Here is a 12,088-nt window from a genome sequence, read left to right on the forward strand (position 1 = left end):
CCTCTAAAACTGTTTTGTTTGCTTATTATACTTATTTACTAAAAGCAGCTCTGTTTGGTTTTGGCTGGTTTGGGATGTTGGGTGTTCATTGGCCATCAGGGTGGGGGCTGGCCATATGCATGTTTTCTAGGATTTGGGTGAGTCAGGCAGAGCATGGCTATTGCAGTGGGTACTTGTGTTGTTCTGCCTCATAGATGGATGGTGTGGGCAGAGCATAAGTGCTCTGAATTGCTTCTATAGAAATTTAATGGAGAGAAAGGTCTGAGCACCATCTTGGAACTTGATTGGTTTAACATTAGAAAGGAGAATGCACAGTGTGTTACCATTTACATCTGTGCTTTGATTATTCCACATCGATAGCCTCTCATTGAAGAAGGTCTTTAAAGAGTTTGTGCATTCCTAAAATCAACCGAGTCTCCTCAAATACAGTGCATGTTCTGGGATATTTTTGCTGGGTATGAAATGATGTTTTTCAGATAGTTTGCTTGTCTTCTGTGATGAATCACAGGGGCTTGTTCTGGTGAAACTTTCACTGCCACATTATGCACAGAAACAGGCATGCTCACTGAGGCGTGACGAGTTTATGTTGCATGTTCCAATGTAAATACCAACATTTTGGGGAAATGAAATTTTTTTTAATTAAGAAATGTGGATAATTATGTTACTGATGTTATCCTTTTCCAAGGAGTGTGTTTCTTTTCATTGAAACATGTTTGTATCTTATTTTCTATATTTATGAGAAACATACTTATAACAGATAGTTTTTTAAGCCTGTGATTTCTGACAGTCTTGGTTTGTAGTAAAGATGTGGAACATATCCTGTAGAGAAACACAGTAGTGATGTGCGAGAAGGACCAGAGCCAAGTTGCTTGTGCCATTTTATAAGCAACATCAGGGCAATGAAAACAAGCTAAGCTCTGTTACTTAAAGATATCAGTGGATTTTTTGGATGGAAATAAGTTTTGGGTATTTTGAGACACTTTGGTGTATGCAGAGCTTCAAGTGAGTTTGCAAGATGTTGGCCATCTCGAGATACTTTTATTGTCATCTAAGAATGCTGCTGGTTGACGCCTAGACTCAGGAAGGCTGCCTTCACTGAGCTCAGTGTTTCTGAATTAAACATGGATTGTTTCAAAATAAGATATATCATCGTTTTTTCCCTAATTTAATTTCATGTGACAATTTTGGTAAATGAATTAAAAAGATTGATTGCTTCGTTAATTACTTCTCTCGAAACTACTTCATTTTGTACAAGTTGGGCATGAATTTTGCCTTTGTTGTTTTGTGAAGGAGAACCATGGGCACAGAAATTTTTTGATGCACAGGTGAATGCGATGTATCTTTGCCAGAACACATTGTAGTTGTGGTATGGCTTGGTGGTAGAGTTCCCAGTGTGTTTGTGGTTCTGGGTTTAATTCTGTTTTTACTTTCAGACACTTGGCCCTTTTCCAATTTTAGTGACTTTTAATAGGTGACTTGTTGGAGGGTGGGCTTTAGGTTGAGACCTGTGTACCTTATGGACCCAGGCAACAGTTGTGTACTCTGGACCATGGCAGCTGACCCAGGTGGTTGGCATATCTCTGCTGATACCTAGAATTCTCTGGCTTGAGCCCACTCACCTTTTGTTAGAATTTGCTGCCAAAACATTAGAATTGAGTGTCTCCTACTTTGGAATTCATTTTGGCAAAGGGACCAGTAGTTGGAGGTGTCCTTGGGGTGTTTTGGGGTGTCACTTTGTCTTATTCAGGGTTCGTATTCAGGCCTATATTCAAACTGGGTGACTGCAGGTTCACAGGTCGTGTTGACTCCTGGGTAAATTTGGAAACTTTTCTGAGCAGCAACTTCCCCACATAAATCTTTTGAGTATAGCTGGTGATTTCCAAGATAAAAGTTAACCTGTCTTTACAATTTTATAGGTAGTCTGGTCTTACCACTGTAAGCCATGGTTATCCATGGTTATTCTTTGTATTGCTTGAACACTTTATTCCCTCACCTTTTGGGGCATCAGAACTTTGGCTTCTGATATAAAATATAGCACACAGTATAAACTATTAAGTTTCCTGCTTCATAAGATTTGTGTGGGGGTTACAAATGGAGATTATGGATGGTATTTTTGACAACTGATTATATGTACTTCCCTTTTAGTGAAACAGACAGTGCAAACGTTGGTGGCTAATTAGTTCTTATGTCTGGGTTCTGATCTTGTTTGTCAGTAGTTTGTTTCAGTGTGGTCCCATGGTTTGTGGAATAGAGGAGCGTAGGGTGCCATCAGCTGGGCTCTCACTTGACTCTGGGATTGGCTGCCTCAGGGTGTTTGTCTGTGTCCATCAGGAGACAGTCTGTTCTGCCACCAAGACTGAAAACAGTTTGGGAACAAATTTATCTTGCAGAATGGAAAAAATAACAACAACAACATTCATTCCCCACAGGCCTTGACAACAACAAAGTTACAGGTTCTACAAAGACTAAGCATGCTGGGAGATTTGACTTTGGGCTGTATTTCTGTCCAAAGTAACAGAAAGGTGATTGTGGAAAAAGGTGATATGTTTTTCACAGAAGTTGAGTGGGAAGAACTTAATGATTTTCACATGTGTGACTGTGATTCTTGCTTCTTTGCCAATTCATAGTTGTATTTCTGAAACCCCCGAGTATTCCTGTCTCTGAGGTTGCCTGGCTGCCAATGAGATGCTAGTTAAACAGCTTTCCTCATCAGAGTGACAATGGGGAGGTGGGAACCTCAGTTCCTAGTATTTGTCAATTTTTGTGTTGCAAATTCTCCCACCATGGCCAGTTACCAGCTCTGCTGTAAAGGTCCTGGGGAGGGATTAGGAGGTTCCCCTACACTAATCAGTCCTTGGGGCAGGTAAAGGCACCTGACCATCTTCCATGTAGCCTTCCTAGAGTACTGACTTGTGGTTAAACATGGTCTCTGTGTGGCGCAAATTTCTTAATGTCTTTGGGCTGAATGGAATCTTGAATTAAAACCCAATGTTTGAAAGGGGATGCCTAGTTTTACAGTACCCACATAAGTTGAACAGATGACTGTGGTTTTTTTTTACTTGTAAATATATTGTATACATGCACTATTGCATAAGACTTTAGAAGCCTACAGGACGGTCAAGTTACATGATACATCATCAGGCCATCCAAGGAGCAGGGGGCTATTGAAATTAGAGTGACTTGCTCGTCAGCAAATTTAGTTTAGAAGACAGAGGGGACAGACATCTTTGAGATGGCAAGGAACGGTGGTAATTTTACATCTACTGGATTTCTCATGAGCCAAGGGTTTTCAACAGCTTGTAATTTCAGAGTGGAAAAATAAGGGGAAACCTATGAGTCAGTCTGTTCTCTTTCTACAGCTGGTCTGCAGGGACTCGAAATGACTGGTGGCAGAGATGGTGCCCCTGGTTCAGACAGATGTGGGGCTAATGCTGTTTCCTGGTGTTGCAGAGAACACCCTACGTGGTGGCCTCGCATCGCCTCTGGTTTATAGTTTTTACATGAGCTTTGGCGATCCCCTGTGAGGGAAAGACACTGCCCTTTTCCTAGGTAAGGACACAGACCCCAGTTCCTGGCTTTCTCCTCCACATCACTGCAGGACATTGTGCTGCAGCTTACACAGCGTCTCACTCCGTGCTGGTCTCCGATGCTACGAGTAACCTCAAACCCTTACCACCCATGTGCAACTTTCTGATAAAGTGCTGAGCAAAATGATGTGGATGAGGGGTGACAGTGCTGGTGTGGGGGGTAAATGGGGAGTGGGCAACCGTAAAGCCCCTGGGATGCGTGCAGCATGTCCTGTGCATAGAAGGGTCCTGGAAGGATGTGTCATATATAGTGTGAATATACAAGGACACAGAGTGCCAAGTGATGCCATTTTAACATCATGGGTGGAAGGTTTATTCTTTGAAAGGCCAAATGCTTCAAGTGAGCGTTTTTACCCAGTTACTGCAATTATTTATACTACCTTTTCCTTTTCAAAAAAGAATTGAGGTTGTACAAATAGAATGCCATATGATATGATTCATAAACTAAGAATAACGAGCACTGAGCTAAATGGAGAAAGTAAATGCCGTGAGCTATGGAGATTTGCTTTCTCTGTCTCTGAGCGCTCAGTGCCATCATTGAGTGAGCAGGATGCCCATTTTTCTACTTTTGCTCCCTCTGTCCACCAACCAAAGACAGAAGAATAGCCGCTGGTACATCAGAGGTCTTAATTTCATAAACGGAAAATGACTTTATTAAGAAACTGATTGTGTTTCAGAATTACTGCCAGAATGTAGGGTTATAGATCAACAGTTTTAGGACCAAAAGAGCTTTACTCAATGTGGCTTTTCTTCACCTATAGGGTCTCATTGTATCTTAGGTGGCAGTTTTTCACTCAAATAGGAAACTGTAAAACCCAGTAGAAATACAGGCTAGAATGAACTATGTTCAGCCCATCCCTGCACTGGGCTTGTGCACAGAGCCTGAACAGTTGACTGTAGCCCTGTGCTATCATCACTTAGGTTCCTGGTTGGTGATAGCTTGGTATGAAGATGAGAGGCCATGAGGCCCAAGGCCAAACACTCTTGATTCTTCTCCTCTGAGAAGTTTCAGACCCACCTTGTAGTTTGAACAATAATATGCCACAAGTTCACTGGGACACCCTGTGTAGGCCACCACAGCTCTCTGTGGCTGGGAGTAACCACGTTAGCTTCCAGAGGAGGCTCTCAGCTTGTCCTGACTGCAGTTTCCTGTTTGGGAAAGTGAGGGAAGATGATTCTTTTCCTGTGTCATTGTCCTTTCCAAGCCTATGTGGCTGAATGCTAATCTTAGCTCTGTGTGTGTAACTAACATCTCAGAATGTGCTCCGGGTAATTGAAAGAGGAAGTGACCACCCAGATCATGGTACTGCAGAGTTGTTTTTTTTTACTATTTATTTATTTATTTATTTATTTATTTATTTATTTATTTTTAAGCTCTTATACAGAGAGCTTTAAAAGAGTATACAGGCAAGAGGTTTGTTAAGGGTAATACTTGTAGTTGGGTCCTCTGGGGTCTGGTCTGCCATGGAGAGCTGTGGGGATGACAGATTTCTTTTAGGAGTCTCGTCCGTGTTTCTATACATGCTGCTTTAGCACTCCTAACACCCCAGTGCTAGCTTAGGAATATCTTAGGAAGCTTCCTACTACAAGGAGAATGCTATGGAGTATCTCAGTACAGCACTGAACAGCCCACCCCCACCCCACTGGCATCTGGTGCCATGTGGCTGACACACAGCTCATTTCTAGATAAACGGCAAACACGCCCTCCCCATGCTGTCTGTAGTTTCTCCATGTTACCATGCTCTACATCAGCTACTGCTCCGTGCTTGGCGCATCAACCATGGCTTTGCCTCACTGAACACTCTGTGTTCTCTTTTTCATAGTTGTGCCATTTTTTCCTACCTATTCATTTATAAGCTACCTTAAATTGATGTTACTGTAAGTCAAGTCTTGTGCATTTATACATACATGAAACTGATGGCAGAAATGAACATTGGTACCACTGTTATCTAGATCATCAAGCATAGCTTAAGGTCTAAGTCACCAAAGACAAGGTATGGCCTTAGTCTATCTGCCTTTTATTATTACAAAACAAAATGCTGGTCTCCTGAGCAGTGGGTATAAAATGGAGACGTTGCAGTTGTTGTCCTCTTAGTTGGGTTGGTCCAAGCTGTCAGAGACCAGGGTTCATCAGGCTACCCAGGGTCACTCAGGTGAGCCAGCCCAGGACTTTTCCATGTCCCTTAGCAAGAACAGGAGAGGTGGTCCTCCAGGACTTGTCTACTGTGGCAGAGGAGACTAGGAGGTGTTCATAAGCTTTCAAAAATTACTGCTTCTCCAAGCTTGTAATTCAAGTAAGAGAGTAGGAAGCACACATCCACACTTGTTCAGACGTGGAACACTGAAATTGGAAAATGACATCAAGTGACTGCTAAGAATTTGGAGGTTTGCATCTGGGCATGATTTCCAAACATCCTGTTGAGGATGCAGAATGGGCATGAAATAGTGAGGAGTGGAGGGATGCGGGGCAGGATGGATGGAAAGGGTTAAGACATCCCTGACTTTTGTGGTACTGTGGCTTCGTCATGGCTTCCACACTCTGGATTGACGCACTGCATGCTCAAAGTGGTCCATCTATTGGTTAATGTAATAATGACATTTTAGAGGTGGGTTAACACTTGGCACCAAGCCTCTCCTCATGGGAAATATATAGTTAGAAGCCTAGAGCTATTATATCACTTCCCATGGGTAGGAACGTCTGTTTCCCTTGGGATTTGTTTCAGTGTGTTGAATGGGGCAGAAACATTTTACCCGGACTGAACAAAACCATCAAATGTGGTATTTGAAGAAAGCTAAGTTGGCCTTTAGGGATAAGAAAGTATGTAGAGGGGACGTGTGTGATAACATGTGAGTGAAGTTTTCACGGATGTCCACAGAGTCCCCATGATCGTACCATGCAGGAGCCTACAGCACAGAACCCAGCCTGCCAGCTTTGGAAGGTGTACTAGTCCTGTGATTGAGGATCAGGTTGCTGTGGATATGTGAAGATGCCTCAGTCAACATTGCCTGTGTCTCTATGTTTTCAAGTTTGCACTGGTGGCTCTGAGAACCCCTTACTGGCACTTAAACTTCCAAGCTAGTTCCTGTACTCCCCAAAATGCATTTTCCTAGGGAACTGTATTTTTAGACAGATTTTTCTCTGTAAACTGAGAAAGGCTGAGGGCCAGCCTTTTGTGGGTAAGGACAACCTGAGTGACAATTGGCCTGTGCTTTGACTCTCTGACATAGTTAAGCCTCACTTTGAGTAAAGAGCCCAGTTCTTAAATTTTATGTGTGTAACTGTAGAGGAGCTGTCGAGGTATTTTGTGCTGCCATTTGGATGTTCCAGATTTAAATATTTTTGAAATGATTGTGTCTGTTGCTTTCCCAGATCTGGAATAACAATGTTTCCTGAGTGCTGAGGACATTTTATTGTCATTGCCATTTGTGCCTGCATGAATTGCTGAGAATTCAAAGATTTTAGATGCAGGCTCCTGCTTTTAAATGTGCCTGTTATTTGTTGAAGTCAGTTAAAATCCCCTAAGATGATGAGTGTTGTTGATAGCTAAGCCTGTAATAGAAATGCGGGCCTACCAGTTGTCTGGCAGTCTGGCTCAATTCACAGGCATTTAAACAGACCACATAGAGTTCTAACATTTCCTGTCTATACTGCTGGGCAGAATACAAATCTTTCCAGGAGCCTTTAAGGCTTCCCCATACCTAACTTGATCTCCAAAGGGTGGCCTGACTGTTGGCCTTGGTCTTTAGCAAACAAAAGCTGAGAGATGAGCATGAGCAGTGCGGTAATTGCTGCGGTTTACTTCAGGAGGATTATAGTGCTACGCCAGCTCTTGCTAGTTCCTACCTAAGGAAAGAATGGCCCATTCTTTTATTATTTTTATAGATTTTAGATATAATGGGTCATTTTTCCCTTAGGTAAATGATCTGAATGTATGATAAACTGTTATAGTACATTTATGGGTCACTAGAAATTTTGAACAATGTTATTTTAAAAATTACATTATAATCCTTATATAAGCTGGACTTCAGAAGCCATATTTTGAGAGTAAATAGTTTTGGTGTATGTAAGAATAAATTATTTGATATGAAGTTGACAGGCTTAGATGATGTAGGATTGAGGTGCGTTGAATGTGTATGGAGGAATGGTCTAAATAGTAGGGATGGTAGTAACAAGGGCCTCGTCTCAAGGGGCTTTTAGGTCCTTGATTATGGGGTTCTGGGACTGGAAGTATGCTCCAGCCCCTCTACTTTTGCTATATTGGGTGTAACCTGGAGAGAGGGAGGGAAGGAAAAAGGGGGTTCAGTAGAACCTCCGTGCCCATAGAACCAAAGAGAGAGATGTTCCAAACTCAATAGTGCGCATCCTCCATCAACATATGCCAGCTGTGCCCATCTTGGGACAGAAACACCATTTTGGTATGACCCATGAGACTAAGAAGGGTGTCAGTAGTCTCTGGGGGAAATGGAGAGAAAATATCAGACATAGCAAGGGATCTGCACTGTGTCACATGCCTGACTTTCCTCTGAAGGACCCAGGCTCCTGGTGTGTGTGATCTGCCTGGACCACTAACTTCCCTCCTTGCCATGGGGAGTTTTCTCTTTCCTGAGAGGTGACTTAGTAAGGGATTGTTCTTTCTCATTTGCAAATTAGCTTGGTGGAGACCTGCTAATTCAGTGTTTTTGCTGTTTGTTCAAATACTATCGTATTCCCTGAGACACCTGTTGGATAAGAGTTTCCTGGAAACTGAAATATTCTATCGTGTAGGGAAGCTCTTTAAGCAGGAAGCAAACAACCCAAAATGGCTTCAGAAAGTTCCTCAAACTGACAGGACTTGTTTCAGTCCCTCTCAGCCAGAGTCAGGGGCTCTTTAAGCAGAAAGATAAACAACCCTCTGGACTAACAAAGCTGAGCTTTAAAGAAATCTCCCAGTCAGCCAAGCAGCAAAGATTGTACTCCAAGACCAGCTAGGTGCCTGGAAGAAACGGAAACCAGCTGAGATGCCTAGAAGAGGTTGAGAGCAACTGAGTCACCTAGAAAGGACATCCTCCAGCCTGTTGAGCTGCCTGCAGGCTGTACAGTGTGCTCCGGGTTCCCAGCTTTGTGAGTGGGCCATGCTGGAGTGGGCCTTGGTCATGCAGCTGACTTTGAGTCATTTCTGTTCTTGCAACCCTTCACCCATACCCTGTAAGCAGCCCCAGTAAAACTCATGATTCACTCATGGTCTCGGAACTTTGGTCAGTCGTGGGCTCCCCGTCTGGGGTGAGTAGACATGTGTCCCCAAGAAAAGTTTTGTCACACAACAATACCACAGTGTCTAGCCCACACAGCTTTCCTCTTCACCTCTTCTTTCCATGCCTTGGTTCAGGTTTATGAAGCTCCCGCTCTCTCCTTTCCCTCCATCTTTCTTCCGGTATTTCACCTGGGTCTGCAGCGCTGCCTTGGTCTGTCTGTGGCCCCAGCCAACAGGCTTCAGATTTCCTTTGGAGCCCGCAGGCCTCTGGGATTCCTTGCCGGAAGCCTGTGATGTACAGTGCACAGGCTGCAGGTCCCAGTGTTGTGCAGGAGTGCCTGTGTGTGTGGTGCTTGTGTACATGGTATACGTAGGCCCATGTTGTATGTGGTTTTCACGGGACGTTTATGGGGTTTCTGCTGATCTGCTAGCCTTTTCTGTTGTTCCATATGACAAAGAACATGTGATATTTCTGCTCTGCAGTCTCGCCACCTGTGTGACAATAGGGCTGGTTCCTCTGCCAGCATAGTTGTGCCCGGCGGCTGTCTGTGTGGGGCCTGGGACCCAGCTGGCATCTCTGCATGATGCTTGGCTATTTGGGTAGGGTGTTGGGTTAGAGGGTACTCTTGCCATCCTGTCAGGATGCAGGGCACTTTGAACTGTGGTGTTGAAGCCCAGTTCTTCCCACTTCACCTCGTTACCCCCCCCTCTGCTCCTGAGAATGTCATCCCCCACGCCCACCCGCTGGCTCACAGTGGACAGTGAGGGCTTTGGCTGGAGAGCCGGAGGAGGGTGATGTGGTGATCCCTTGATCTGGGTGGAAGCAGCCCTGAGCTGCATCAGTGGTGGTTGGCAGAGGGGTGGCAGAATGCCCTGTGGGACACTGTGTTAGGTGTTCCGGAGAGGACCAGCTCCTTGCAGGAAGAAGCCATCTACCTTTGTGGTGCTGCTGCTTTTTATTAGTGGAAGTCAGGGCCATGCCTCCTGGAATTGACCCACGTGCCTCTGCCCTACCCTGCAGTGGCCTCCAGCAGGGCCTTTCTCATTTGTGTTCTAGAGTGAGAGCATTAGTGTCAAGGAAGGGCCGGCTTCCTCCTGAAGTCCTAATGTAAAGGGAGCCATCAAGTGAAAGCTGCCGAATTTCTTGAGTATTTGTCAAAAAAAACCCAACCCAGACATTTTATGATGAAGCCAGGGATGCGTTTTGTTGTTAAAAACAAACAAACAAACAAACCCAAACCACTCTGTACTAAATAAAAAGGCCCCCAAAACTATTACTTTATTTTTGTTAAAACCAAGTATTGGCTAGGATTTTAAAAATATTTATTTTTGTTACATTTTGAGTCATGTGTGCATGTATCTGTGTATGGATTTGTGCATGTGCGCGCAGGTGCCCACAGAAGCGAGAGGCCGTGGGTCCCCTGGAGCTAGTGACAGATGGTTGTGAGCTGCCCCGTGTGCTATGTTGGATGCTAGGAAGCCAACTTGGTCCTCAGCAAGAGCAGTGAGTGTCCTTAACCACTGAACCACCCCTCCAGTCCCCTTGAGTGAGTCTATAGATATGTTTAAAATGTCCTTAGGTACCACCTGGTGTAGGGGACCCAGTGGCCGCTGTGTAGACGTGTTGGCTGGTGAGGCCTTGGATCCTGCGGCCCAGGCCACACCCAGCTTAGCCGAGCTTCCCTCCCTCACAGCTGAGCAGCAGCTCCATTTAAAGACAGTGATTGATCTCCCACGTGGGTTGGCTTATGTACTGGCACAGTCTCATTGCTCAACAGTTTTCAGGTGGCATATAAATCACGCTCAGACTGCTTGATTTATAGCAGCCATTTCCTCAGGTGGGAGTTGGGGTTAATTTGCAGAGATATTAGAGGACTGATACAGAAATAATGAAATTGAGGAAGGAAAAATGTTTCTCATGGCAACAGGAAGCTGAGAATTGTGGAGTAAAAGGACAGTGGTCTTGGCCTGGCCACTAGAAGCCTGGAGTCTGGTATATGGAGTAACTATGGGCCATGCTACCATGAATCTGCTACGTGACAAACAAGACACAGACTGTGGAAGAAGCTGTAAGGCCTTCCTCAGGAGGGAGTGGAATCTCTCTGTATCTGAATTGGCAGACAGCCTTTTCAGGAGCTGTTCCAACAGTCCGATGTCTCTGGAGAGTTCGGAGGACCCTGTGGAGAATGGTTGGTCCAGGCCCAGGAGTGCAGCGCCGATGTCTGACATGTCCTGTGTCATCACTTGGTACCTCCCTCCAGGATGTGGTGCTACCCAAAGGCTTCTCCTGACACTCAGAATGAAGTTCATCCCTGAGATTCCAGGTTCTGAAGGTTGTTCAGGTGTTGCAGTTTAGGATTTTTTATTTCCCTAAGAGGAAACCAGTTGGTGACATTTAAATGCATCTCTGTAAAATCTCAAACAGGATTTCCTGGGTTGGGAGGCATCTTGCCAGTTTGTGTGACTCCTGGATGGGCCTGTTAGGAGGTGGCATAAGCACTTTAACTGAGCCGAGTAGAACTGATACTAGAGAGAGAGCAAGAGAGGAGAGAAAGGTGAACTAATTAAGGGAAAGCGCTGCAGAGAGGGCCTTGCAAATGACAAAACCCGTGCAGGATGGCCGGCATCAGGGGCCTGTCAGATGCTGTGGAGTGGAGTGGTGGCTGTTGGCAGTCAGAAGTTGCCCCTGTGTCTCAGCTCAGATCAGAAAAGCATCCTCTTCTAAAGAGAGAGATTATCTACATATTCTCAGGCAGACTGAATGGCACTGGTAACGCTGCCTCGGGATCCGAAGCTGCCAGCACATGTCCCATTAGAGCATCAGTTGCATTTAGTGCCTCAGATTGAGAGCAGACGAGAATATGCAGGTGGAAGCAGGGCTCAGAGTAAGACCTCTCTCGGCTGGGCTGGGCTTCCTCCAGGACCACACCAGGGTTGGTGGAGCAGGGTCATACAGTAATTCTAGGTTTAGGTGTTTGAGGAACCTCCCAAACTGATTTATTTCCACAGTGGCTCCAACAGTTTACGCTCTCACCACAAGTAAGTAACGGTTCCTCTTTCCCCGCATCCTCGCCAGCATTGGCTGTTTGTCTTCTTCATCATAGCCATCCTGACTGCTGGATATGGGGTCTCATTTCCCTGATAGCTGAAAATGTTGAACATTTTTTTTTCACATATATCTTGGCCATCTGTACTTCTGAATTTGAGAAAGGCTCAGTTCGTTTACCCATTTAATAATGGGATTACCTGTTCTTTTGCTATTAAATTGTT

General features: G+C 44.8%; 1 protein-coding gene across 3 annotated transcripts in view; it reads left to right on the forward strand.

The window, feature by feature from the left end:
* The window catches only part of Dlgap2 (DLG associated protein 2), a 715,977-nt gene that overhangs the window by 142,332 nt on the left and 561,557 nt on the right, over window positions 1-12,088 (forward strand). The window lies entirely within an intron of this gene.

The sequence above is a fragment of the Meriones unguiculatus genome, chromosome 4 (assembly GCF_030254825.1).
Source record: "Meriones unguiculatus strain TT.TT164.6M chromosome 4, Bangor_MerUng_6.1, whole genome shotgun sequence".
Classification (NCBI taxonomy): domain Eukaryota; kingdom Metazoa; phylum Chordata; class Mammalia; order Rodentia; family Muridae; genus Meriones; species Meriones unguiculatus.